Source organism: Anser brachyrhynchus (assembly GCF_964034855.1).
Source record: "Anser brachyrhynchus genome assembly, chromosome: 2".
Taxonomy (NCBI): Eukaryota; Metazoa; Chordata; class Aves; order Anseriformes; family Anatidae; genus Anser; species Anser brachyrhynchus.
In genome coordinates this window covers 51,695,276-51,721,348 of record NC_137695.1, presented here as the reverse complement: position 1 = coordinate 51,721,348, position 26,073 = coordinate 51,695,276, and the positions used below count along the sequence as shown (strand labels likewise).

General features: G+C 42.6%; 1 long non-coding RNA gene across 1 annotated transcript; it reads right to left on the bottom strand.

Annotated features, from left to right (window-relative positions):
• Window positions 1-1,675: 1,675 nt before the first annotated feature.
• LOC308190092 lies at window positions 1,676-25,940 on the bottom strand. The gene is made up of 3 exons (XR_013946872.1): window positions 25,816-25,940; window positions 15,199-15,780; window positions 1,676-4,205 (listed from the first exon to the last, which is right to left on the bottom strand). It is a non-coding gene; the product is annotated as an uncharacterized lncRNA (long non-coding RNA).
• Window positions 25,941-26,073: the final 133 nt, after the last annotated feature.

Here is a 26,073-nt window from a genome sequence, read left to right as displayed (position 1 = left end):
CACAGGCATGCATTTATCAGCTCCCTCTCCCACCTAGCCAAATGTCGACATTTAAAGTTAAATACTCCAGTCAGGAACTACGATAAACAGGCCATACAGCACCTAAATGTATTTGCTCTTTAAAATGTGATTTTAGGCTCCCAGTTGCAGGTTCTGAACTTGGAAAACTGTGAACACGTTACTGTTATAAGTTAGCACATTCAGCTTCTTCTCCAAGGGTCAGCATCTGATTTCTATGCAGAAAGTGAGGTGAGTGGCTTCAGATCCTTTCCTCTAAACTGATCCCTGTTTTAGAGCAAATGGAAACCTTGGCTGAAAATATACCTGCAGCCATTCCTAGGGAATGGTGCATCAAAAGAGAGTTACTTGGCTGGAGAAACAGGTACTGAGAACTTACCTTTTTGCAAGAAATAGCAAGCAATCCTTACCTCTTTGCATGAAATAGCAAGACTAAGTGAGATCTTAGTGAAAGACATTACTCAGCCATTTCCCACTGAATTCTAGCATAAAAAAGTGTCAGCAGGAAATCCTGAAATTCCCAAGCTGAATTTTTCTTATCAACTGAAGGCTAACAATTTTATTTTTATATTGATTGTCTCTTGCATTCTGAGGTCCTTGAATGAAGGGCATTTTATAAATGTAAATTTGATGGATGGACTGATACATTTATATTCATGAGAACATAGCCAGAGCTAAGCAGGTTAGTGTTGGTTTACACTCCAATTTTGTCAATAATAATCAGGAAAAGGAGGGATTAATGGCTCACCCTCATAATCTAATCATACCAATGCTATCCAGTAACCTGGGCAATGCAAAAACATATCTGTTATGTCAGCTTGCATAAGCAATGATTTTCCAAATCCACAGTTAACATTTAGATGATGTTGCCTATGTGTTGGCACCCGTGTTTCATCTACCATTTGCTGCAGGAACACTTTTATGTATAGCAATGTGCAAACAATTCAGGGTTAATATCACGGAGGAGATAAACTATGAACATGAACAAAAGAAGGATAAGTTTACACAACTGAGCTGCGGGTGGACAACAGATGTTCATGCCATAGAGAGAAATAAATTTAGAAAAGAGCTTGTGATGCAGATGGGTTCAAGTTAATTTGCCTAGGAAAGGCTTGTAGAAATGAGCATTTACGCAAGTAGCAAAGCTCTACAGTAAGTATGGTAACACCCCACAGGGGCAAAATCCACAGTAAGAGATTTCCATATTGCACAGCTACTCTGGTGGTCCACTGATCACACTTGCCTTAGAAGCACTGACAAATACCATGCATTGATATTTTATCACCCAGGCTCTCAAACCTTGTCTGGTGTCTGGAGCAGAAGCTGCAAATGCAATGGTAACACTGGCAGCTGCTGCTGGCACCCTGTCTGTGGACTGGTCAACATTTACATGGTGGTGGCAGTGGCACAACAACAGGAGGTTTCTCGAGCAGTATTATCCCAGCAGTCTACCTCCAGACTCTCTATTTTCCTTAGTGCAAGTGTTCATAGGGTTGTTCCCCCTCCCCTTTTTTTTTTTCTTTCAATTTTTATACTTTAATTGAACTAGCATTTAACCTAACTTCCCCCGAAGTTGTTGGGTAGAAGACAGGTCTTTTGGCTCTGGCTGGAGATAATACTTTGACCACTGCGGAGAGGAAGTGTGCATTGAGCCTGACATCTGTCTGAGCTTGTAGCCCTCTGTTTGTCTTAGCCAGGAAATACAGCCCAATTTCTATGCTGCTGTGGTCTAACTGACAAGCTGATTTCTCAAGCCCCTTCGTAAGTCTTGATGCTAACATCCTTCTTTCTCAGGGACCTTTCTTACAAATATATGTGATATTGCAATTCTGAGGCTGGTGCTGTAAAACGATAGTAGTTCTTTTTCTGATCTTTTTGTCCCATTTTTTAAAACAACGACAGCAACAGGAATGTGGGCCACAGCATGCATTGCTGCTGCTACTCCTTTTACTGACACAGAAACCAGAAAATGGCTGGAGTTAAATGGCACCATACTCAAAATCTGACCACCCAGATGACCTCAGGCCTCTGAGAACCACTGCCATCCACACATCGAGAGAGGAATTAATGAAGTAGTAGGAAACAAATGCATGCGTACATCATATTGTACTGGATTACATTAGTGCACAAATTGCCCGAGTGACCTCACTGAGCATTCGTGTGATGAGAACACCCTTGTGAAGTTACAGCTGTTTTGAACTATTAAGTGTTCATAAGCCAGACATGATTTTCCTGCAATGCTGCTGCTAAATGAGCGGCTATGTATTGCATTAGCATTCCCAGATGCCCTCCCTCAGCTTAAGAAGCCTGGGGGTAAAAAGACAGGAAGGCTCTGGGATGCACTTCTGTGTCTGAGAACGATGGCGCAAATCACCCTAATTGTTTGTTAGATGAACAATGATCACTAATTAACGTTGTTAAAATGTCATCAATGATCACTAATTAACATTGCTAAAATTTGTTAACAAAGGAAATTTAACAATATCTTAATTAGGAAGGATTTCTAATTTGCGATATAGAGCACATTAGACAAACAAGGCACAACTCTCCCTTTGTTTTTCAGCTCTGCAGCAGGAGAGATTACATGATATGACACAACGCCGTCTGCATTCGCCGTTTATCATTCTACGTCCTCTACGCAACTCTGCTGTATAATTACAGCTGGGGCTAATTTTACCTGTGTTATTGTTTGCCCTGTAATTTAGAGAGAATGGGCCGTGTTGACGCTACGTGATGCAGTCTGGGGCAATCAGCTGGCTCTTTGCCACAGGACTACCATTCACATGCTCCTGCAATGAAGCGTGTGCATTGCGAAATAAAAAGAACCTTTCAGTGTTTTAATTTACTTAATGATATGGTGCAAGGGTAGCAGCTTTCTTCAGGTTTTCTTTTTCTAAGTGTAATTTATCTGCCGCTAACCTTTCAGGACTGTGTTCTGCTTCAAAGCTGCTGCACATTGTTGGGAAAAGTCCCCTCCTATTATCTGTTACTTAATTATTAAAAAGCTTCTACTCTGTTTTCATAAATTATCTATGTATCAGGGAGGTTGGCATATGAGGAAGAAAGACGTGCATACACACATGCATACAGGCTTGGGGAGATTGCAAAGTTAATTATTCCTAATAGAAAATTAACAGCAGTAATAATAAGAAAACCTGAAGAGATTTCATACAATGCTGGAGTCAGACAGCAAAAAGATTTTGAGAACTTTCATAGCAAATTATCTTTAAACGTAGCAGAGTGAAATTGGGACACTTGTCTATGTTATGCTCTGCCTAGCAGATTGTTCCAAGAGACTGACGCCGGCCTCGAAGGGAACACAGTTATCATGTAATGCCCAAATGTACATCTAGGAGACTCCTGATAGCCCATCAGAGGGAACTTTTTTTGCCTATTTGTTTCAGTGGAACTGACATACAAACCCTGCTTATAAGGGAATACAGCCTGGTGGTTAAGGCTCTGCTCATTTTCATATGTAGGAATAAAAGATTTCCTGCTTTAGCACAGACTTGCCAGTCTGGTCTGAGCTCTAATTCCATATGTTGTGTGGCAATCGTCTGCTTGGGGTGATGGATCACCTTTCCTTTTCTCCAATTTTTTTTGTGTTCCTGTGTGTTTTCATCCTCTAGAACTCTTCTTTCTAAGGACTGGAAAGATTGGGGTTTAGGTTTGCATGAAAATGGTCTTTTGGCTCCTGCCTTCTCCCCAAACATACTCAGCTCCTCTTCTTCCCCAAAGCCACCCGACAAGAGCAAGAGATACAACTTTTCTTAAAAGCCACTTCTCACATTCAGATTGACCTGGAAGGCTGGGAAAAAGTGTTCGTTTCCTTGCAGATCCTTCTGCATTCACCCTGGTGTTCATCTTCAGATGCAGGATGTGCCACTGATGCTGAGGGTCACGTGAGATGTTTTGGGGAGGAGAAGGCTCCTTCAGCCCCTCTGCAAACACATGCAGATGTGAGGGTGTCTTGCTTCTTGTGCCAGCAAATGCTTTCACACTCAAAATGCAATAACTCCTTTCCCCTGAGATAAGCTTACAGCCTGATGGTTGGAGCACCTTTGTGGAAAATTACAGATTTCCCCCAGACGCAAGGGAAGTCAAACTTTGGACACTCCCCTTTGCTTTCCTTGCAGGTGTCTGGAGTTGCTTAGAAGGCTTCCTGTCCCATGATTTGTTTTCAGGTTCTGTTTTAGGAAGAGAAAAAAAAGAAAAAAGAAAAAAGAAAAAGAAAAAGAAAAAGAAAAAAAAAAGTTAAAATATGATTCACTGCTATTTTTCTCTTTTAATTCCCTGCTTGCTTAGGGAATAAAAGCATCAAAAGTAATTATTCTCAAGATCTTGTCTTGTCTTCCAAAAGCATTATTTGAAATCCAATAACACACATTTTCTTAGGAATGACATTGTTTGGATTAAATTATGTAGGGATGCTTTGTGCCTTCTATCTATGCTTATTGCACTCTTATGAAGTGCATTGCCTTAGTGCAGTACTTCATGAAGCCATTCTGGTATTTGTTCTCAGTTAGGTTTTCTAAAAAAGACCCTGCCTTTTCTGACCATTGCTAAAGTTGTTAAAGCCTGATGTACTTTTTTTTTCCTGGAAATTTCATTTATTCAGGCTTGGTTGACCATGTAAGTACTGAAAGCAGTATGTATTGGTGCCTTAACTGGGCCTCAGATTTTTTTTTTTTCCCTAAAGAATATAGTTGCAAGCTCTGTTCGTGAATTATCCTGTTTGCCAGCTCATCCTTTTCTGCTTCAGACATCACAATTACATTCTGAAGTTCACCTAAAATGATATTACAACATTTTAAGCTTGCTGTAATTAAAACAGACCTTTACAAATTAGACCACGTGTGTATTGTTTTTAACTCCTAACAGGTTCACCACCCACTAGTGTTTATCTCAGAACACTCTACCTGGTTTCTAAAGCTCTCCTCTAACTCCTTGTATTTTGCTGTGTGACTTCCCGTTTACTTCTGCCTCTTTCACGTGCCCCTCATTGTGTTCAGCAGCTGGGACTGTCACCTCTCTTGTATACATGATGGAAATGCTAATCTCTCCAATTTAACGTGCTGTCTTTATTTAAATAGACTCTAAGATCCTTCATTTCCTCACTATTATTATTATTATTATTATTATTATTATTATTATTAATTATTATTATTATTATTATTATTATTATTATTATTTTCCAAATGGGAGGTGTGTCAGGTGTTAAGCATTCAGGAGAAAGTCCTTCTTTGCCCTTGTGTCATGATCCCGTTTCACCAGTCTGTTCATACCTAGCCTCCCTTGGCTACAGATATCAAAACCAACAGGGAAAAGCTGCTTTGACGAAATAGTCCCACTCTTCTCCTCCAGCTATCCTGTTACCTGTGCCTTAAGCTTGTCATAGAAATGAAGGGAAAATTTAGCAAAAATTGAAACAATTATTTTGTATGAAAAAATATAATATATGAAATATATTATCAGTATAATCTTTGAAGGGATATTTGAAAGTGGTTTGAAATTAGACTTTTCTTGCTACACTTTGAATATATAAATATGTATATAATTAGTATGTCAAATTGAGTTACTTTTTTCCAAAATATTTTATATAAAGTCATTCCAATTCCTGTACATCACAGATGAAGCTTAGTGTTGGCCCTTAATCTGATGCTACATTAACTACAACACACAAATGCACACAGAGGTATCTATGAATGTCATGCTGACTTTTCCAGAAATCTTCTGTAGAGACTGGATGGGTTCACAGTAGCTGCATGATTAACTTTCTGCAATATAGCCTTGCTTTTGGTTTACAAATGAACCATTCTATATCCAGGATATTACTTTCCCTTGAACTTTAGTGACCTAAAATACATCTAAAGTACGTAAGTGCACAAAGCAGCAGTCTCTGAGAGTAGGCATCCTTGGTCTGTTCAGAGGTAAAGAACTGATGCACTACATACACATACCAAGCACTGTTTTATACACCATAATCAAAAGTGCATAAGACAGTTCAGATTCTTAAGGAAATAGGTAAATATATAGAGAGATACATTAATTTAACAAGTAACTACTGTAGCTTTCAGTTTTCTCTGCCCTTGTCCAAACAGGGAGGGAAATGGGAAAACCACAAGGGATCTTTTTTTCTTCCCATATTGCCAGCGTTTCCAGGAATTTCAAATAATTACAGTCTACCAGGAAGAGGTAGGTGAGGGCTCTGGGTAAAGGTGGGTTGTACTCAGTAGGGATGCGATTAGCATACAACAGTCCTTCTTCAGTGCCAGTGCACACCTTCTTAAGAGAACTCCCCAGCAGCAAAACCATCATTAGCAAACTTACTTCTAGAGAAAAAAAATGGGAATATATTTCAGCCCCTTTCACCAAAAACTCTAATACCCCAAAGCATACTTATATGCATAGATACGTATTGAAATAAAAGCTAACATGAAGGCAAAGGTTAATTATGAGATGATGAAACTACATAGAAAAAGTAAAATAGTAATAATACACCTGAAAAAAATAGTTCATGCACAAGTTGCAGACAGATGAGAAAGGTACAACTCAGAATAATGGAAGGTGGTGTAGGTTGGCAATAAAGGATCGTCAGGGTCATCATCAGGCACAGATGGTAAAGGAACAGGGAGGCAAAAGGGATTTTGGTGCAACAGGTTGAAATCCACTTGAAGCAGGAAAAGGAGCAGTGAAAGCCAATGGGTTCTTTAAAAAACAATCACATGAAATTAATGACTTCACTTTTGTTTATACATTTCTTGATGAACTGCAACAACCTTTAGTAAACTTTGTTTTCAAGCTTTAGTTCATGTTCAGGTCTATTTCTAACACAAATGAAATTAGTTATATGCCTTCTCTAGCAATTTAGAAAGATTTTTAACTGTTAACTGTCATTCCACATTTTTATCACCCTCTCTCTTTTTTTCCTCAGGTCTCCTTCAGTGCGTTCAGCTCCATGTAATTCTCTTGAATACTTGTCTCTTTTGTTTTATCAGATGCAGCTCTCCATCAAAGCCTCGCTGTTTGAGCTACATCATCATCATTTTCCTCAGACCCTTTGGAGCTGCGAGCGTACCCCTTCCATACTGCTTTCCAAACACCATTAATTGTCTTGGTAGTTATCAAGTCCCACACAGCAAGAATGTTTTCCAAGACGTGTCAGATGTTGAAACTCTTCCAAAACTCACTCAACCTGTGACTTATTTGCTTTGCCCATCACTCCAAGTAATCGCATCAACGTTTGTCATAAATAAAACATTTTAGAGTTAGCAATTGCTCTTTGGGTGCGTGGTTGTGTAACTGAGGTGGTGGTGGAGAAAAAGCAACTTGGACATTCAGGTGCAGATCAGCTGGGTGAGATGGATGGGCAAATAAGTGTGTTACCAAGGATGGGCAAAGCTTTTAAATGCCAGCTTACTTGCATGACAATACTGTTCAACTTCATGGCTAAAGCTGTTTGCTAACCTGTTTTGGTAACACTGGAAATCTCCTGTGCCTTTTTCTTTGAAAGCTAGTGAGCACATGGCCTTCAAACCCTTGGGTTTTGCGAGTACCTGCAACATCACCCCACATCAGCTGGGCTGTGTTTTGCATCCTTGAATCCTGGTGCTTACTTCTGCCTTGAAGAAATAAAGGTTCTCGGTGATGTATGTTTCCAGGAGGGTTCTCCTTTGGCTGCATTGACTAGCTGCTGCTGTGTGTAGCACTGTTGCGTAAATTTTCAATGATTTCTGCCAAATAGTACCAGAATACAGTGGGACACAGCTCTGATTTCCATCCTCCATCTGCACTGAGCACATTTTTTGATCAACACCTCCTCACATGACCAGTTATCTTCACAGATAAACCACTTGTGTTGTGTGCTGGTTTTAGTGACTCTGCATTTCTGTTTATTGATCTTAGGCTAGATTTATCCACTTCCACTATCTTATCTACTTCCACTATCCAAGAGCTGATGCAGATTCACCATTTGCCCGCGTTCATTGTATTCCCATCTTTGTTTCTAAGGATAATAGCTTTCTTGGACTTTTTAGATATATAAAAGCAGCTGAAACACATTTTTCAGTGCCACTGGACTTTTAGGGTTATTGTATGCTGAAAGACCATGAAGGAAAAGAAATCTCCTAGACTACACAAGCACATGATTTGAACGCCTTCAGCTCTGACAAATTCACATTTTACCCACCATCCATCTTGCACTGCAGCCAAAGTACTTCGTGTAAACTGACATGCTATTGCAATTGTTTGCATTTTCTGTTTTGTTCATTGTTTGGTTGTTTTTCTCCTAAACCACTTCTAAATCCTAGTCAACGCTTGTGAATTTGGTAACAGGGTGGGAAGGGAAAGGAGCTTAAAAAGTAAATTGTGTAGGTGTGAAAACAGCAATGTGGAGGCTTTTCTTTTGGAGGGACTTCTTTAAGAGCTGCAGAGATGTGAGTGAGGCACTGGGTTTGCTGAGCATGCAGCTCCTGTGTGCTGTTAGGATGGGTTGCTGAATGTGCAGGTTAAATCAAGGGACAAAGTGGAGAGGGTGCAAGAGGAAGGGTTACTGTCTCATTTCCCTGGCCAGCTGGAAAGGCCCAGTTGAGTGCTGTGAGCAAGCTGATGGTTGCCTTTCCAGAATGGCATTGCCAGGAGAACACAGTAATTTTGCTATGGCACATTGCAAAACCCTAAGCTGAGGTTGGGGAACTTGCACATTATATTGCATTGTACTCCTGGCCAGGGTTGCTTTGTTGACAGAGCACCCCCTTAATCCCATGGTCTTGTGTCACAACCCTGTAAAATTAAATCCCAAATAGAGCCCTTTCCTGTGTCAAGTCTTCTCCCCAAAACAATCAAGAAATAAACCTAATGGCAAGCTTGTGTGAAGGGGTCGTCTTCTCTACTTGATTCTGATCCCTATAAATCAACTCAAGTTTGACTTCTTAGCGGAAGGTGGAAGCGAACCTTGGAAGATTACTTGATGCTATTAGAAAAAATACCTGAATTCTTAATAACCATAACCAAAACAACCATTTTCTGATGATTCAGCAACCTGTCCACAGGGGACAATTTATAGGTGTTCTTTTGAAAAAAAAAAAGCAAGGTAGAGTCACAGAAGAAATACTACTTAGAAAAATAATATATGTCTCTTGCATTTTACATGTTGAAAAGGTTTGACTGTAAATTCAATTTTTGACATTCATCCCAGAGCCACTTTAAAGGCAACCCACAGATTCAACAGGGAGACAGTAAACACTAAATCATAATTACCTCATAAAAGGGGAGCCTGTTTCTCTGAATGCCTGAGATCCGATTTTGCTTTGCAAAAATAACATAAATCTATTGTTCTACCCGGTTTTATTTAAGGCCAATTAGTGCTTGTATTAAAAAGAAAAAGAAAGAAAAACAGAAACAACACCTTCCAAACTTTACTGTCATTTGTCTAGATATGAAACCCTGATTCTCTGCTCTCATTAAGGAGCTGTTCATTAGAGGACAGCATGTTCCGTGAGAGCTGAGGTCTTACATTAACAGTGAACTATGGAAAATCTCTCCCATTTGGCAGCCCACATTAACATTTCTTCAGCAAAGGGATTTCTTTTTAATGTGATCTAGTGCTGTATGCGTTACTGTACAGAAGAAAAAATATTTTTCAACACAATCTTGACTTGGTTTTAATATCCCACTGGGTGACATCTGACACTGTACTGAGAGAATAACACCTCTCTGGGTAATCTTTCCAACAGAGCCTGAAAATGAGCAGTCTGTGCCATTAATATGGCCAATGTAATTAGCACAGCAGTATGACTGATCTTTTTTTTTTTTTTTTTTAAATCAACATTTCCTAAAACTATTTCTCCAGCTGAAGTGACTCTAGCCTGTGGAGCCAGGGAAAGCTAAACTTCAGTGTGCCTGAATAGGTCGCAGTTTTGAAGCACAGGTAGGGAGATCAAAGATAACGTAGCTGCCTGCCTTGGACATGATTTCTGAATAAAGCTCATTATGCCGTTACCAAGAATTTGAAACAATTGTTTCTAGGTGAAATCAGGTGAAATTAGTCATGCCACAATAATACTTCAAGGCAAAGAAGCTTTTTTTTTTTTTTTAATTAGGAAAAAACTAAAAAGAAATTGATTTGTTGTTCTTTGTCAGCATTGAGCCAAAACTGTGGGGGAAGAGTGTTCTGTATGTTCAGTGTTCATGCTGTACGTTCAAATACGCTGGGACTCCATTTTTGACTAGTTTTGATACAATCACATAATTTTCATACCTCTCTTCATTCTGCTTGTGTAGGAAGGGCTTCTCTCCTTGCAGGTGAGCATGCAGCCAGAGAGACCAGTCACAGCTTTATCTCATCCCCCTGTAGAAGTCACCAGAGACACCTTTGGGAAGGGCTGATACCCACCAACATATGGTACCACTGCAAAGCAGGCAGATGGCCTGAGTTCCTGAGAAGGGTTTGCCAATTGGCAGAGCCAGTGCTAGTGCAGCATCCCCAGAGGGTGGCAGACACCTGGGACCCCAGTGGTGTGCCAGGAAACAGGACAGAGGCAGGCAGGGCAATGACTGCAGCATTTGCATGGACTCTGTTTCCCTTCGTAGGCAGGGCTGTGCTGGAGAGAGGAATTGTTGAGGAAGATGATGGCTGTTGGCCCATGGAGAGCTGAACCTGGCTGGTGCCTGTTCTTACCTCCTGGGAGAATAAAGAACTGGCAGCTGCACATCCTGGGGTGTTGAAACCACACCGGCTCTCTGATAAGAACATAGTCCCATTTTCTTACAAAATCCAGATGTGGTGGTGGTGGTGGTGATCCTCTCCCTTCAAATAATACCCAAGCCCCTGGGGTTTACACTGACCTTCCACGTGCAGTGTAGTTGATTCAGAACTGTTGGGTCTGTATGCAGAAGTACTAAGGCACAAAGTTCTTTTTGAAACATAGCTTACAAGAGACAATGAACTCATCCGAATGAATGCAAATGTCTCAACTCAAAAGTAGCCTATCACTGCAAAAGACACAGGTGCTAAGAAAAACCTGATAAACAGCTGATAACATTGCTCATAGTTACTATATCTTTCAGCTGGCAGAAGTGATCATAAATACACTCTACTTTGTGCGTACCTAGGGCAGAGAGGCAAAAGGGGCAACATCATTAGGACTCTGCTGATCATTAGGTCTCAGCACTGTTCTCCAGGAGTATTATCTCAAGACATCTGATCTAGCTGTACTGAATAACACTGAGGAAAATAAAAGCTCAGAAAAGGAAAACATCAGTGGTTGAAAACAGTTGCTTACAAGATGTATTAAAAAAGTAGGTTGGATTTGTCACTGGCATAATAAAAAGGAAGTTTCAGTGTACCACCGAGAGCAAATAGACAGCAATGAACAAGCCCTTGGCCCTTTGGAGTTAAGGCTCTTATGGCAGCAAGGTCTGCTGGGTCCAGGGTGGGATCAGCAGGAATGAGGTCCTGAGGTATGATGGACTAATCCCAGATGCAAAATCAAGGGAGGTGTTTCCCCTGAATTCCCACCAGTGGGTGGATTTGGATCTAATTCTGGTTCTACTTTTGATTTGGTAGGGAAATCCATTTAACCACTCTGTAAAATGAGTGTTATTCTTGTCACATGCAACCTTTAGACAAGCTTTAATGGAATTCCTCATGTGTTAGCAAGTTCTTCGTCTCATGAAGACAGACTGCACAGACTTTAATCTCCAATCTTCTGTTATGCAAGGTGTGGTTTCTATCCAGTTCTGGATGAAGAGTACAGAAGGAAAACTGTCTGTCTGCTTTGATCCTTGATTATTGCAAATCTTGGCCCAAGATGGTTTCCCAGAAAACAAGCGTATTACAATTAGGCTGAAATTAACTTTTCTATCTATCTGTCAAAAATAAGTAATAATTAAAAAGTTTGTGCAAAGTTTAATTACCTTAATTCAACAATGGCGCAATAAAGCAAGTTACATTTAAGCCATACTAAATGCCATATTCCTAATTTTCCTCCTTTAACACTCCTTAAAAGAGTGCAGCAGGGAGGGAATACTCTTATCATTTTCCTCAGGACCTTTATAAATCTTTATCAGCTAATGTTTTAATGTTTATCAGTTAATTATAGATCTTTATCCATTTAATCTTTAAAAATTAGCCATTACAAATGCAAAAAGTATTACCACATATTCAAACTACTGAGCATTAATATGTAAAATTCCCCCCAAATGTTTATTTTTAACATTTTAATTTTAAAAAAAATAGTATATTAGCAAACACCATCAACATCTTATCTGCTCACATGATGGCATCACGCTGTGATTAAAGCCCTTGATTTGAAACAGCCAAGGGACTGGCAGCAGCCTTAGACCTGTCATCCTGGGACTGAAGGCTTTCATGGGGAGGGAAGGCGAGAAGGAAGGGTGAAGAGTGGAGGAAGTACACGTCTTTGAAGAAAGAAAACAACGTCATCAAGTAAAATAAAAAAGGCTGTGCAAATACGTACTTAGCATCAGAGGAAGAAAACATGCTTTCCTGTATTCATGCATAGGAGATGTGACTGAACAGTGAGTAATGACTTAATGAGCCTAAGCAAAAAAAGTTCCAGACCTGTAAAAAATATTATTCCTAACAAATATGAACAATTGAAATTGACCTGCCCTGGTCACTAAGATACAGGTGAGAAGAAACCCAGACTGCCCACATCCATGTACGTAACACCTTCCTTCAGAAGGCCCTGCACAGGAGAAAATGCCATCAGCATGTTAGCTGGTGGGCAGGTGTTTGCCTACATATAGAGAGAGTGGTCTTTGCTTTTTAACATGAAAAAGCAGATAAAGATCATCAGATTATATGCCAATTCAGGGTGAAAGGAATCCAGGAGATCTCTAGACTAAGCACTTGCTCAAGCAGGGCCAGCTGTGGGATCAGACTGGGCACTGCCTCCTCCTTCCTCCACCTGCCCCTGGAGGACCATCCGGGGGGAAGTATGTTGCCCACCACAGATGATAATACAGGAGTCAGCTTAAAGGCCTGCAAATAACGTCTCAGTAACATTTATTTGGAGGATTCATGCAGTGTGGTTACTGAAGTTTAATCAAAGCGGTAGCTAATTATTTCACTGCTGACCACAGCATAAGCCTCCTGTAAGCCTTATCCATTGAAATTGAGCATCTTATGAACTAGAAGATGCTACCCCCACTGGTGTATCTCTGCTCTCTCTTGATAGATTTTTACAGAATTGTACTTACTTCAAGTTTAAATTATTTCAGCCAATTAAGTTCCATGAGTTGTCTTTCAATGGTAAGTTCTCCCAGAATTAAATTGATTTTTCTATCACTTCAGTTGCTAGAGGTCATAATCAGGATTGATAACCGTTCTACTAGACACTGCACAACTTCCAAGAGTTATCCTGTCTGGAGATCTGTGCAATCCACACTTTTATTTATTTTATCTAACATAAACAGCCATGCTAGAGACCATGAAGAGAGTGCCAGGTACTGAGCAGGTTTGTTGCAAAGCCAGCATGGTACATTGCTTGATTCAGCAGTGTGATGAACACCAGGAGCATCTTCATTTGCTGAGGGAGGACCCCTCTGTACTAATATAGGGCAAAAGAATCACAAGCTGCTGGAGTACAACATACCGATGTAATTAGCTCGCTTGTAGGTGGCCCCTTGATTTCACTAATTGCTGCCAGTGATACCCTCTGGCAGCTCACCCAGAAGGGAGCAGCCACCAAGGCAAATCCCCAGGCCCTGTCCCTGCTGGCCCCAGCCAAGTGGCAGCATCCTGCCCTCCCACTCCTCTGTGGGGCTGGCAGAGCCAGCGTGACCCCCACTGTCCCCACAGCCCCTGCATCCCCTCCCAGCCACGCTGGTCCAGCAGGCATCCTTCCCCCACTCCTTCCCCGTCCCTGGGTGAGGCTGACAGCCCAGGCACGCTGCCAGCAGCCCAGGCACGGTTACGGTCACACATGCTGGAAGTTGAGAGAAAGCTTGTGGGATTTATTTTATTTTGGGAGGTGGGAGAGGGGGGGAGAGGGACTGGAAGGCTTTTAAGCAGTCAAGGCCTCTGACAGAACAGGATTGAAAGCTATGCACCATATTTCTTATAATTCAAGGCTGGACTGCATGCATGTGTTATTAGTTCTCAAAACCATTGTGTACAGCAATTTCTCCATCCCCAGTGAGCTTTTCTGGCTGCGAAGCCAAAGGAATAGTTGGTACCAGGCCAAAGGAGTTTAGGAATTTTTCCTGAAGAAGAGAGGGAGGGAGGGAGGGAGGGAGGAAGTGGGGGGGAATGTGGGGCACAAAGCAAGAAGGGCTCTTCTTTGAGTGCACAACAGCCTCTGCTGATGTTTCCTAAAGTTTCCAGGGTCTTACCCCCCCCAAACTCTCTCGCTTCCCCTCTCTCCAGATCAGGGGCAAATTCCCATGTGGTCTGTGGTGTCCATCCCTTGCCTCCCAGGGACAGCTATTGCATGGCCACAGGACAGCAGCAGCCAGGGATGCTCTGACAGACTCATGGGGTCCTCGCAAATCAGGAGAAATCCGTTACCACAGCTTTGACAGATGTCTTACATTCATCTCTGGAGCTTAGGAGGGAGGTGAGGGAAGAGGAAAAAGGAGGAGGAGGAAAGCTGAAAGCCTTTTCAAAGACTATTGAAACTGAGGCTTTTTTTTTTTTTTGCCTTTTTTTTTTTTAAGCAAGGCAAGAAATTAAGGTGGGGAAAATACTTTAAAAAAAAAAAAGTTTATAAATTTGTAGCTTCAGTTTAACCACAGCTTTATTTCTCTGTCTGTCTCACACCATGTTTCCATTATTGTCAGGAGAATGAACTGCATGCATGCCAAATCAGGTCATTCACAAATATAGAACAAACGTCTGTCATTACAGATTTACCACTCCGACTACAGCATATCCCTTCTGTCTATAAAAATCCCAATCCATTAGCAGGGCAAGCTCTCTGCATGTCAGCCCTTTAACACCCTGTGCACCTCAACAAACAGGAGGTACTGCCTTCCTTCAATAGGCGAGCCTATACATTTGTTTAAAAATTATGGCAGGATGTGTGGGTCACGTCCATCAGCTCTATGACAAAATCAAATTTCTTCACATGGAAATTAACAGCAGGCTGAATCGTGGGTGAGCTCTGCACAAATTCGGGGTAAGGCCCACAGCCAGAGGCACCACCACCCTCTCACCTTCCTTGGAGATGACGTAAGGTCTCCAGACCATCAGGTCTCTCTGCTTTAGCCTCAGAGCAGCTGGTGCGTGGAGCAGCACGTGTCAACCTAGGCATTAGGTGCTTCCCTCTACCCGTTCAGCTTCAAGATGCACTGTCTAAATACAGTCTTGCAAACAGCTCTGCCATCATACAGAACTTCAAAATGACCCCGGGGATTCTTCAAAACGAATCATCACCTCTGTGCAGGAGCTGATGTTCACTGTGAAACACTGGCAGTCAGTCAAGGACCAAATTCATGGTGGACAAAGCAAGATTTTCATGTGGGGAACTTAGGCAGGGAGAGACTAAAGTCCAAATTTCCAGACTTCTTAGGAACTTGACCTGTATCTTGCTGAAATGCCCTTATCTTGATGAATACATGTTTTGTGTTTTTTTTCCAATTCATACAGGAAATCTGAATTGGAGCCCATCTTCCAAGATGTCCTGGTGAATAAACAGGTCTCTCCTCTCTGATCACACCAAATTCTCACAGCGATGCCTTAGTGTAAAGTACTTGCTCTCTATATTGGAGCACACAAATGGTCTTTCAACAAGTACCCTAGTTAGAGAAAACAAATACAGACATTAATAAAAAGGGGCAATGCATTATTTTGTCCAGGAAATAAAATAATTCACACACACAAAAATAATAATCATGATAAAAAATGGATGCGTATACAAACCTGTGCTGCAGAGGCAGTGCTGTGTGTCATACAACACATCTAGTTTGAAATCCGAATTTAAACTTGAAAACCTCCATGGATTTATTTACCATCGTGGAGAGCAATTAGGCTTTCTCCAATGGACAAAGGATTGCTGTTAGACTGTCACAAATGCTAGTATTCACAGTTCAAACAGCACTGTGGATAAAGCACCTGTTTAAAGCACCACAGTTAAACCTTTGTGCATTTGTAGTTTTATTTTTGAGCTTCAAGGGATTTTTCATTTTTAAAAGGAAAAAGAAGAAAGCAAGAAGCCTGGGTAAAGTGTGCATTTACTGATGACAATGCAGCTGACAATGTACAAGATTCCTGCTAAAGCTAAGCCTCTCTACAAATCACTTATAATCTAATAGGCAGACGTGCAGAATACTGAAGGGGAAGGGGGTGAGCAGAGGACTCAAGAATTTACTAAGTTTGTTCCATTTCCTGAGGAAATCGCAGGAGAGCTGACTCTTTAACAGGGATTAAAAAGGAAAGAACAGTAGCATGGCAACTAAGGAGGGAGGCAAATACTGCCCCTGGAGAGAGCATTACAGGAAAAGGCAAGGGGAAGGCAAACAGCCACAGTGTTCCCCGGGTAGTGACACTGTGTACAGCCATGTGTGACATGGCCTGAAAAAGGCCTTTATGTTTCCTTCTCCCCTTTTGTTCCTGAATGTCAGGAATTAACAGCATGGTTGCTCACAGTCGTGCTGCTCTCCCACCAGCTGACTCATAGAGAGCGATGGGTTTCATGGCAGGGCATATTTCATAGGTCCCTACACATGGACACGGTAACCTCCATGAACACAGGCCATGAAGCAGCCACAGCTCTAGATTCAATGCTCAGTGCCGGAGAGAGGAGAGGAGGGCAGAAAAGTTGTAGCAATGTGCCCCAGCAGGATTCATTGTTTTTTCCATCCTGATGCTTGCCAGAGAAGGGAACTCAAATACAAACACTTTGTAGAAATGAAATTAATAAACCTCCTTAAATATAATAAGGTCGTATAATAAAAGACACCTCAACTGAAGAATTCAAAGGCTGCTCTGTGTTCCGGGAGAGAAATACAACTACAAGGTTACGAGTGAAGGACAAAACTGTCAGATGAATCGTTGTAAGTCTTGATTTTGTACTTCCACACCAATGCCACTCTGACATGAAAGGCTTTAGAAAGCCACTAAACTTTAGATTGCTTATCATTATCCAGGTGTGGTTGTCTCACCCTGATGGGCAGCTAAACATCAAAACTGCTTTCTCACTCCCCCTCCTCAAGGAAAATAGGGAGAAAACACAATGGAAAGGGCTCAAGGGTTGAGATAAGAACAGGGAGATCACTCACCAATTATCATCACAGGTGAAACAGACTCAGCAGAGGGAGATTAATGTAATTTATTGCCTATCACTAGCAGATTAGAACATTGAGAAACTAAAAGCAAACTAAGAACACCTTTCCCCCATCCACCTTCTTCTACATTAACACACACAGACACACACACACACCCCTGAGAGGTGCAGGGGAACAGGGAAATGGGGGTCTGCGGTCAGTCCCTGAGGCTTCGTCTCCACCGCTCCCTCACGGTCACTCCCTGCCCCTGCTCCCTGTGGGGTCCCCCCCACGGGATGCCGTCCTTCCCGAACTGAGCCTGCGGGGGCTGCCCACAGGCAGCAGCTCTTCAGGAACTGCTCCCACACGGCTCCGTACCACGGGGTCCATCCCCCAGGAGCAAACTGCTCCAGCACGGGTCCCCCACGGGCGGCAGCTCCCCCCAGGCCCCCTGCTCCTGCGTGGGCTCCTCTCCACGGGCTGCAGCTCCGGCCCGGGGCCTGCTCCTGCGGGGGCTCTCCATGGGCCGCAGCCTCCTCCAGGCCACATCCACCTGCTCCACCGGGGGCTCCTCCACGGGCTGCAGCGTGGAGATCTGCTCCGTGTGGGACCCATGGGCTGCAGGGGGACAGCCTGCTCCACCAGGGGCCTCTCTGCAGGCCGCAGGGGAACTGCTGCTGTGTGCCTGGAGCACCTCCTGCCCTCCTGCTGCGCTGAGCCTGGGGGCTGCAGGGCTGGTTCTCACTCCTCACTATCCCGGCTGCTGTTGTGCAGCAGTTCTTCCTTTTCTTAAATCTGCTCTCACAGAGGCACTACTGGTGTCACTGATTTACTCAGCTCTGGCCCGTTGCAGGTCCCTTTTGGAGCCAGCTGGAGCTGGCTCTCATCTGACATGGGGCAGCTTCTGGACTCTTCCGAGGGCTTCTCTGCAGTCCCCCCTGCCACCCTCCCCCACTACCAACACCTTGCCATCTAAACCCAATACACCCTGTTAAACAACAAAGTAGGGTAAACAATACTAGTAAGCTATTTAAGCCAGCCAGCTGCAGCACTCTTAGGCTTATGAACATAAACAAGCCCGTAAACCAACCGTAGGAGCCGTTCCACCAAGATAAATGGGTGCTGCCTACAGCTCATGACAGATGGTTTTAGAGAAGGTCCAGCATGTGGTATCTATACAGCATCTTGTAGCATAGGAGAGGCAAGTTCTCTTACACGCAGTTTGCTCCAGCTGAAGATTTTATCATCACCACATCATCTTCTGATCCCCAAAGGTGACAACGAATCAGTGTCCCATTTCCTCCTAAGTCGCAGTGACACACTTCCTCAGAAAGACAGGAGTGGATGATGAAAGTCTAAATTCTTTTTCTTTATCAGGCATAGATGTTTTGGTTAACTTCCAAATACCCCTGCCTAAGAGCTGCCTCTCAGTCTAGCATAGTCTCCCACTCTTCATTCTGTCCCTCAGTGATGCCATTAAGGGTCTTTCCCCATGCCCCAAGGCCATGCAAGTAACTTTGGTGCAGGTTACAAATAGAGAGGGGACAAAAGTGGAGAATATGTCTGTATGTTAAACTCACACCACCTGGCCGGTCTTCCTTGACACGGTTCTGAAAGGACAGTTTCTAGCAGTGGGTGTCTTTGCAGCACCCTCAGAGGATGCCCAGAAAAGCAATATTTTGTGCTGGGGCAATGGGATGTGTGTTTGCTAGGGACAGGAGAGAAGATGCCCAGCTCATTTCAGATGCTAATGATGTTCACCCAGTATTAGACCAGGTCAGCAATGAACTTCTGACCTAGAAGGGAAAGACTCTGCAGCCTGTTTTCAATCCCCTGAGCTGCTCAATCCCATGATAATGTCATTTCTGAAACAGCGCCAATGGAGCATAAAGCAGCAGGCAGGACAGAAGGCATCAAATGCTAATAGCCACTCCTTCGCAGAAGAAAGAGACTAAGCCCTGGCTTTGAAAAGCACTCAGCCCCCGCATGCTAAAAAGAGGTATGCCAGAGAGCTCTACCCTAGTGTGTGCCAGAGGACGTGGGATAGCAAATGCACGTGTACCTGTGAATATGCTTTTTCCGAGTGCATGAGGAAACCGTATGTTCCCAGGATTTCAGAGGCACAATTAAACCAGACCTTTATTTCAAGGGCACTGCCAAATAAGTGGCTTGTTTGAACTCGACTCAATCAGGAATTGAAAACAAGGAAAAGAAAACAGGAGTAAGAGACCGGATGAGGCTCTGCAAGAGAATTGAAGTCTGACAGATTTATGGAAACCTTGTTTCCATATGGATCAGTACAGTTGCCTCCAGAACTCCAGAGGCAGCAATCAATGAACACAATGCTAGCTCCGGCGGATGTCTGCATGTTTAAAAAAATACGTATATGTATTTTTACATAGAGGCTAAGTAAATAGAAGTGAAGATCTCCAGTGGCTTCCTTGCTCATTTGCCACGGCAGGCATCCCGTGCTGGGCGACATGGGACCCTGTTCTGATGTACAGCTGTGCTGGTGGGAGGAATCAAAAGACTGGGCTGATTTACTGAGTTATGAGACGGGGACACAGTGTGCATGAAAATGAAAGGAAATGTATCCGGACAGGCAGAGAGCACAAGGCAATGGGGGGCGGGTGGGAAAAGGCAACGTCATTAGGTCTGCAGTTGTACAGTTACAAAGTCAAATGGATTTACACTGCAGGCTAGGAGAACTCTTGTCTTGCTGCTGCATAAGTACCAAACGAGCTGTAACTCTACGGCACTTAAACACCTGGTAGTGATTGGAGTCATGAAACACTACTGTCTCCATAAATCACTCTGCGTGTGTGCATACACACACATATGTACATCTGAGAACTGTTGGTCTTCAGCAAAGAACTGCGATGAGGATAAATTTGAGTGTGGAACAAATTCTGATGACGTCGGTGGTGTAATACTGAGAACAAAGCTGAAAAGAGTCATGGTGTTCTTCTCTGTCAACCACGCTTGGAGGGATAAACTGCAGCCAAAAATGGGCATGGCCTGCACTCTTCCTTCAATTGCCCTTTTCTGAATCCAGCATCTGCACGCATCAAAGAGGAAGGAAATTACATTTCTACTGTCTGGACTGCTGAGTAGAGGAAAAATCTGCAATTGAAGCAGAAGATTAAAAAAAAAAAAAAAGTGGAACTGATAATTTCCAAGTAGTGTAAGAAATCAAGTTTTAGAGAAATGCTTCATCTTTACAGGGAAAAGCCATTTCTCCTTTAGCTGGGTCTTAACCATGCCGCCATTCCCCACCCTTGGCATCTGGCCATCCTGCAGAAGAGGAAGTGCTGTATCTTCCAAGAACACTTCCTCCTCCTGATTAATTCAACAGTTCATCCATGGCTTTCCCTAGAGTTTTTCCACAGAAGCAGCCAAGTTACCCTCGGTGATAACCTACTACAACCCTGCTCCATACAGATTGGAAGTCGGGTATCCACAGCCGAGTTAGACAAGTAAGCAAATCTGACAGTAAACGAAGCACAGGGAATGATGCACATAACACAAAACATACACTAAGTAAGAAGGCACCCGGGCATACATTTGTTTTGCATAATGCATTCAAGCTGTTACAAAATGCAAACCAAACCAAATGAATCTGACCGATCAATATCAATATCCCTGGCCAGTGACGGAGATCTTAAAAACTGTGACCCTTCCCTTGCCCAGTACTGGTGAGCAAATTTCAGTGGCAGCTGAAGGGGAGACAAAGGCTGAGAGGGACATACTGAACACAGTGCTATTCCTCAAGAAAAAAGCAGAGGGTCTAATGCAAGGCCAATGCTTAGAGATGGAGTTATGGCAGCCAACATGAGATACGTTGGTTTCCAAAGGAGGTATTTTACATACTTTAAGGTAACAGATGTCCAACAGATAACAGAGTTTGAGACTTCAGAGAGGTAGGATGAACTTCTTTAGGTATAGGGAAACTATCTAGCACCCACAGACCTTATTTTTTTTTACCATGAGAAAAAATGGGAATAGTTGCAATTCCCTTCCTCAAAAGCATGTCGTGAAAATGATACACTATAAATTGGGATATGATTCTGGTTATGGGGGCCATAATGATAACCAGGAATAAGAGATAGGCAGGCACCCAATATATCTCTCTAGCCTATATAAATGTATCCCTGAGGGCAATGATCATGAATAACTTACGAACTGTCAATTCATTTGCTCTATGAAGAGAAAATACCATGAGTTTGCCTCACCATAACCTTCCAAAGTCTATATTCATGTGCAGCATGGATCTTCCAGTTCCTAATGGAGAAATTAGCTTGTAGGTGCATATATGACAGGGAGAGAATTTAAAGTATGGGGAAAGAAAAATAGAGATTCCCACCTGTATTTCAATTGAAAGAAGAAACTTAGATTCCCTATATTGAATTGCCTTATGTGGTGCTGCAAGATGCAGCATTTTAACTGTTCTGAAAGTGGATCATGCTAAATGTGTGACAGCAACACATGCATATAAACACATATAGTGACAAGAGAAAAATAATCCATATTTTTGAAGTATCTCCCTTCCTTGCCTCCACAAATACATTTACATATGGTGGTTTTGCATCCATCCAACTCAAACATTTGCAAATGGGGTGGACCCTAAGGCTCTAAGATAACCCAAGTGGAACAAAAACATATGAAAGCACATGCAAATGCTATGGTAAGTAGCATATGTTTTAGATACTGCTGAGGTCATATGTTGATATGAACTAACACAAACCTCTGCTTTTTATCATAGACTACACTCGCTACACATAGGTAATCTATATAAAAATATGGTGTGGTTTAGATCCCTATGAAACGCATGTCATTTGCACATGGCAAGTATTCAGAGAGAGCAAAGGTTAAAGACAGAACATACGTGAAATCACTGCTACAAAATTATTTTCTCTTTGTAGCAGCCTCACCTACTTTCCCTTCATCTGACAGAGCACATCAGGTTCTGCTACCCTTGTAATGTTCCAGTTGCTTTTAAAAACGCGTTATTTGCTTACTAACAACTGGCTATAGGGAGACCACATTTTTCCTTGAAGCCTGGGAATGTTAAAGATGGGGGCAAATCACAAAACAGGGAGCTGCAACCCAGTGCTATCTAAGGGAGGGAGGAAATGCAACTTCATGAAAGCAGCATCATTTCCTCGCTCAGGGCTGCAACTCGCCTGCATCACCGTGTGTATGCAGTTCAGTTCAGTCAGTGGAACTTGCTCAGGTCTAACAAACAGAATTTGACAGACTTTTGCTTCAAGAAGGATTTTTTTCTTTGCATGCTGCAGAATATCACCCAAATAACTTGAGTCGATTGCAAGCAGAATTTAGATTCCAGATCCAAACAGCTCCAGCCTCTGTAGATATTTGAGCCTAGCTCCAAATCTTTTATACTAGTCTGTGCTATAGTCAGAGTTGTACAGTGAAATGGAATCACTCGATTTGTATGGAGCCCTATTCCACTGGAAGAAGACATTCTGCAAAATCAAAATGTTTTTAAGAATCAAATAATCATTTGAAATGACAATTAGGAAGAAACACAAGAAAATATGTGACAGCCTCCAAAGAAGCCGTTTAGACATTTTTGAGTAACCTGTGGTCTTCAGACACCCTGAACATTCTTTGTGAAGGACCTTGTGTTTCTTGGGTTTTCTTGCTCTGCAGAACAACACTATACCTCAAAATCCTTAGTGAAACACCATATGCATCTTCTAGCCACTTCTAAGAGAAGAGTGAATAAAATACTGAAATGAACAACTTTGTGTACACTTGTATAATATACAAAACTCTTGGAACTCAGAACAAAATAAATTAATGTGACACTACTGGAATTGAATGAAAGATCTTTCACTGCTTTGAAGTTAGTAAGAGGTTATATGCATTTTTTAGCTGAGGTTATGTTACATGAAGCCATATTTAAGCATTAATTCAAATACTCATTTTTCATTTAGGAGGGATGGACATAGGCCTCCTGAAGCAATATTCAGAACACCAGTTTTCCAAAATATCATGCTCAAATGATTCCAATTGCACTTTGCTAACCCCTACTATTCAAGCAGTCCAGCTTACATACAGATGTGCAGCATAAGTGACAGCATTTTAGACTGCTTTCAAAATCCTTTAAAAAATACACACAGGATTCATCTTAAGCTGTAATGTTTGCTTACTGTTTTCCAATCAGCTCTTCAAAACTGCTTTTTTTTTATTCAATGAATGGGCAGGGACAGATCCTCAGCTAGTGTTAAACAGCACCCTTTTTTTTTGGTCTTCAGTCAGTTTCACTTTTTTGGCACCCCAGAATGGTTCCAGAGGAGGCACAAGCCCATGTATTGGCAATTTAAGCCTATTGACAGTAGAGTCTGCTTTTCTTAGTTGCTTTTTGCAGACTCTTTCGAAGCAGTCCACAGAGCCTCTAGGGACTGACAGACCACAGAGTGAAAACCACATTTCAGTAGAGTAGCACCAATTTACAGCAGATTAAAACCCCAGGTTTTAAAGCTGGCCAATGGCAACCAAATTAAATAGCTGAACAGGAAGCGCTGCAAGAGAATTGCACAGCCAGCATACGGTGGGCTTTGCCCAGCTCAGGTTTATGTTGGAAGGGTGAAATGTTGTTCCACCCCTCTTCTTGCCTGGGGCAATAAAGAGTTCCTGCAAAATTGAAGCTCTAATTTAAAACAAATTTGAGGCATAGCCATTTCTGGCTCTCACTAATGCCTACCAGCTCCAACAGAGTTGCAAAGAACAGCCCAATACAGGTAATGGTCTTAGGTTTATGGCACTTCGTGCTGTGAAGGCAGCCTTTGAAGACATGAGCCAGAGCATGCCACAGTGCTGAGGCTGCACAAGAGCAATGAAATGACAGTGGTGTCCAGAGCAAAGCAGGAGACCCTTTCAGTGCCCTAAAGCTTCAGAAAAGTCATCTGCAGTGTTTGCTGATGAGTTCATGTCTTGTCAGGGACATAGGTATGGGATCCACATTTTGCTCTCCCCTCTGTTTTTCTGTGCTCAGCCTCACAGGCTGAGGTCTAGTCTACCACATCGCTGTTACCTTACAGCTTTTTCTTGTTACCACTTTCGGCAGTCCCCCTCTGATCCTGGCCAAATCCTATGGCCAGGTCTAGTTTCACAGCATCAGTCTCTGTGTCTGTCTTTCTTTTCACAGTGGCAGGGGGGCTAGCAAGGCTAATTCTGTGGGGCTGGCTTCCTAATTATTTGTTTTAACCCTCATCCTTCCTTCTTTATGCCTGGCTCTGGCTCCAGCCTGGCATTTGGGGCTCCAAACTTATGTTTGCTTACACTTGACTGCTTGTGGAGGTGCATGATCAATCTTCGTGGAGGGCCTGAAGTGCCCAAAGGGAAACACAAATGAAAAAGAAGCTATAGCAGAAAAAAATCACAGGAGAAATGGAAAAGGTGAAGCATCTTTGGAGGAGGGAGATTTAGCTGCAAGAAAGGTAAAAGACATTGTTAGAGGGAGTAGAGCAGCAGCTGTTGCAGAATTGAAGCCTGCCCTGTCCAGAAGGGAGAGGTTTGATGGGATGGGGAAGGAGACATTTGGGTAGGGAGGAAGCAGAGAGGTGGGAGAGGTAATCTGACAAGGGACAGAGGGGATCTGTGAGGAATCAGTGCTAATTAATAGGAAATGATGGACAGGGAGGGATGGTGCGTGTGTGTGTGTGGTAGGGGCACATTGTGCTCATGCCTGAGCAAATGGCACATGAGAGGGGAGAAAAGTACAAGGCTGCACATGCCAAAATGTGCAACTGAGGCTGAGCCACCTTGGTGCAGCTCTGCTCATGGGGAAGTCCTATCTATCTCGAGCAGAAGTCAACCACCAGCTTCCCTGAAAAAGCTGACAGCCCTCCCAGCCCTGTGCAGTGGATTTCTTGTAGAAGGATTTCTTAGTAATAGCACAAATTCAGGAGACAAATATCTCACCATTATTCTAGCATTTTTCACACCCAAGAGGATCTTTAGCTGTGGACTGACAGTGGCATGGACTCTCGCTTTTTGATTAATCTTTTATACCATCTGCTCTCCCTCCACCTATCCATCATCTCGCAGCCCTAGTGATGATTACTTCAGAGTGCAAATCACCTAACATCATTCTGGCTGATAAATTATATATGAAGGACAGGACATGGTGAGTAAGACTGAACCCAGCGACATTGGTTTAAGTCTAAGGATAAGTGTGGGTGCTAAGATACCCTAATGCTTGGCACAGTTGAGAACAGGCAGGTTAGATTAGATGGACGGGCTCCAGTGGAGCTAGTCCACGTTTACACAGGTGTAAGTGAGATCAGAATTGGCCTTCAGACTGTGGAAAAACTTCACCAGTTTATGAAAGGAAATTTCATACACACGGAAAACAGCCTATCCTTAATTAATCACATGGAAAATACTAAAAATATGGACAAACCAGCAACATTGGCAGCTTCTCTACGCTAGTATCATCTCTGAGGTATACACCTGCTTGGCAACTACTGGTGTTGGTTAATCAACTGGCTATCTGGGGAAAAAGGATATAATTTGTTTTGTTTTGTTTTTTTCCCTTACCTGCATTAATGACAAAAACGTGTGAAAGGACAGCTTCAGCTGAACCGCACACCGAGGCAGGGAATTGCTGCAACAAGCACTGAGGATGCTCCTCGTACGGCAGTGCACAGACTCCACAGGCATTGTGGGCTTTCGTCTAGAAGGTGATGACAATAACAGGAGATATTTTCCTGTGTTTTTTTATCTGCTTGCCATCACTCAGTTGCCAAACACAGAGGTAAAGGATGGAAGTGGAGGGAACAGACCAGTTGCTCTTCC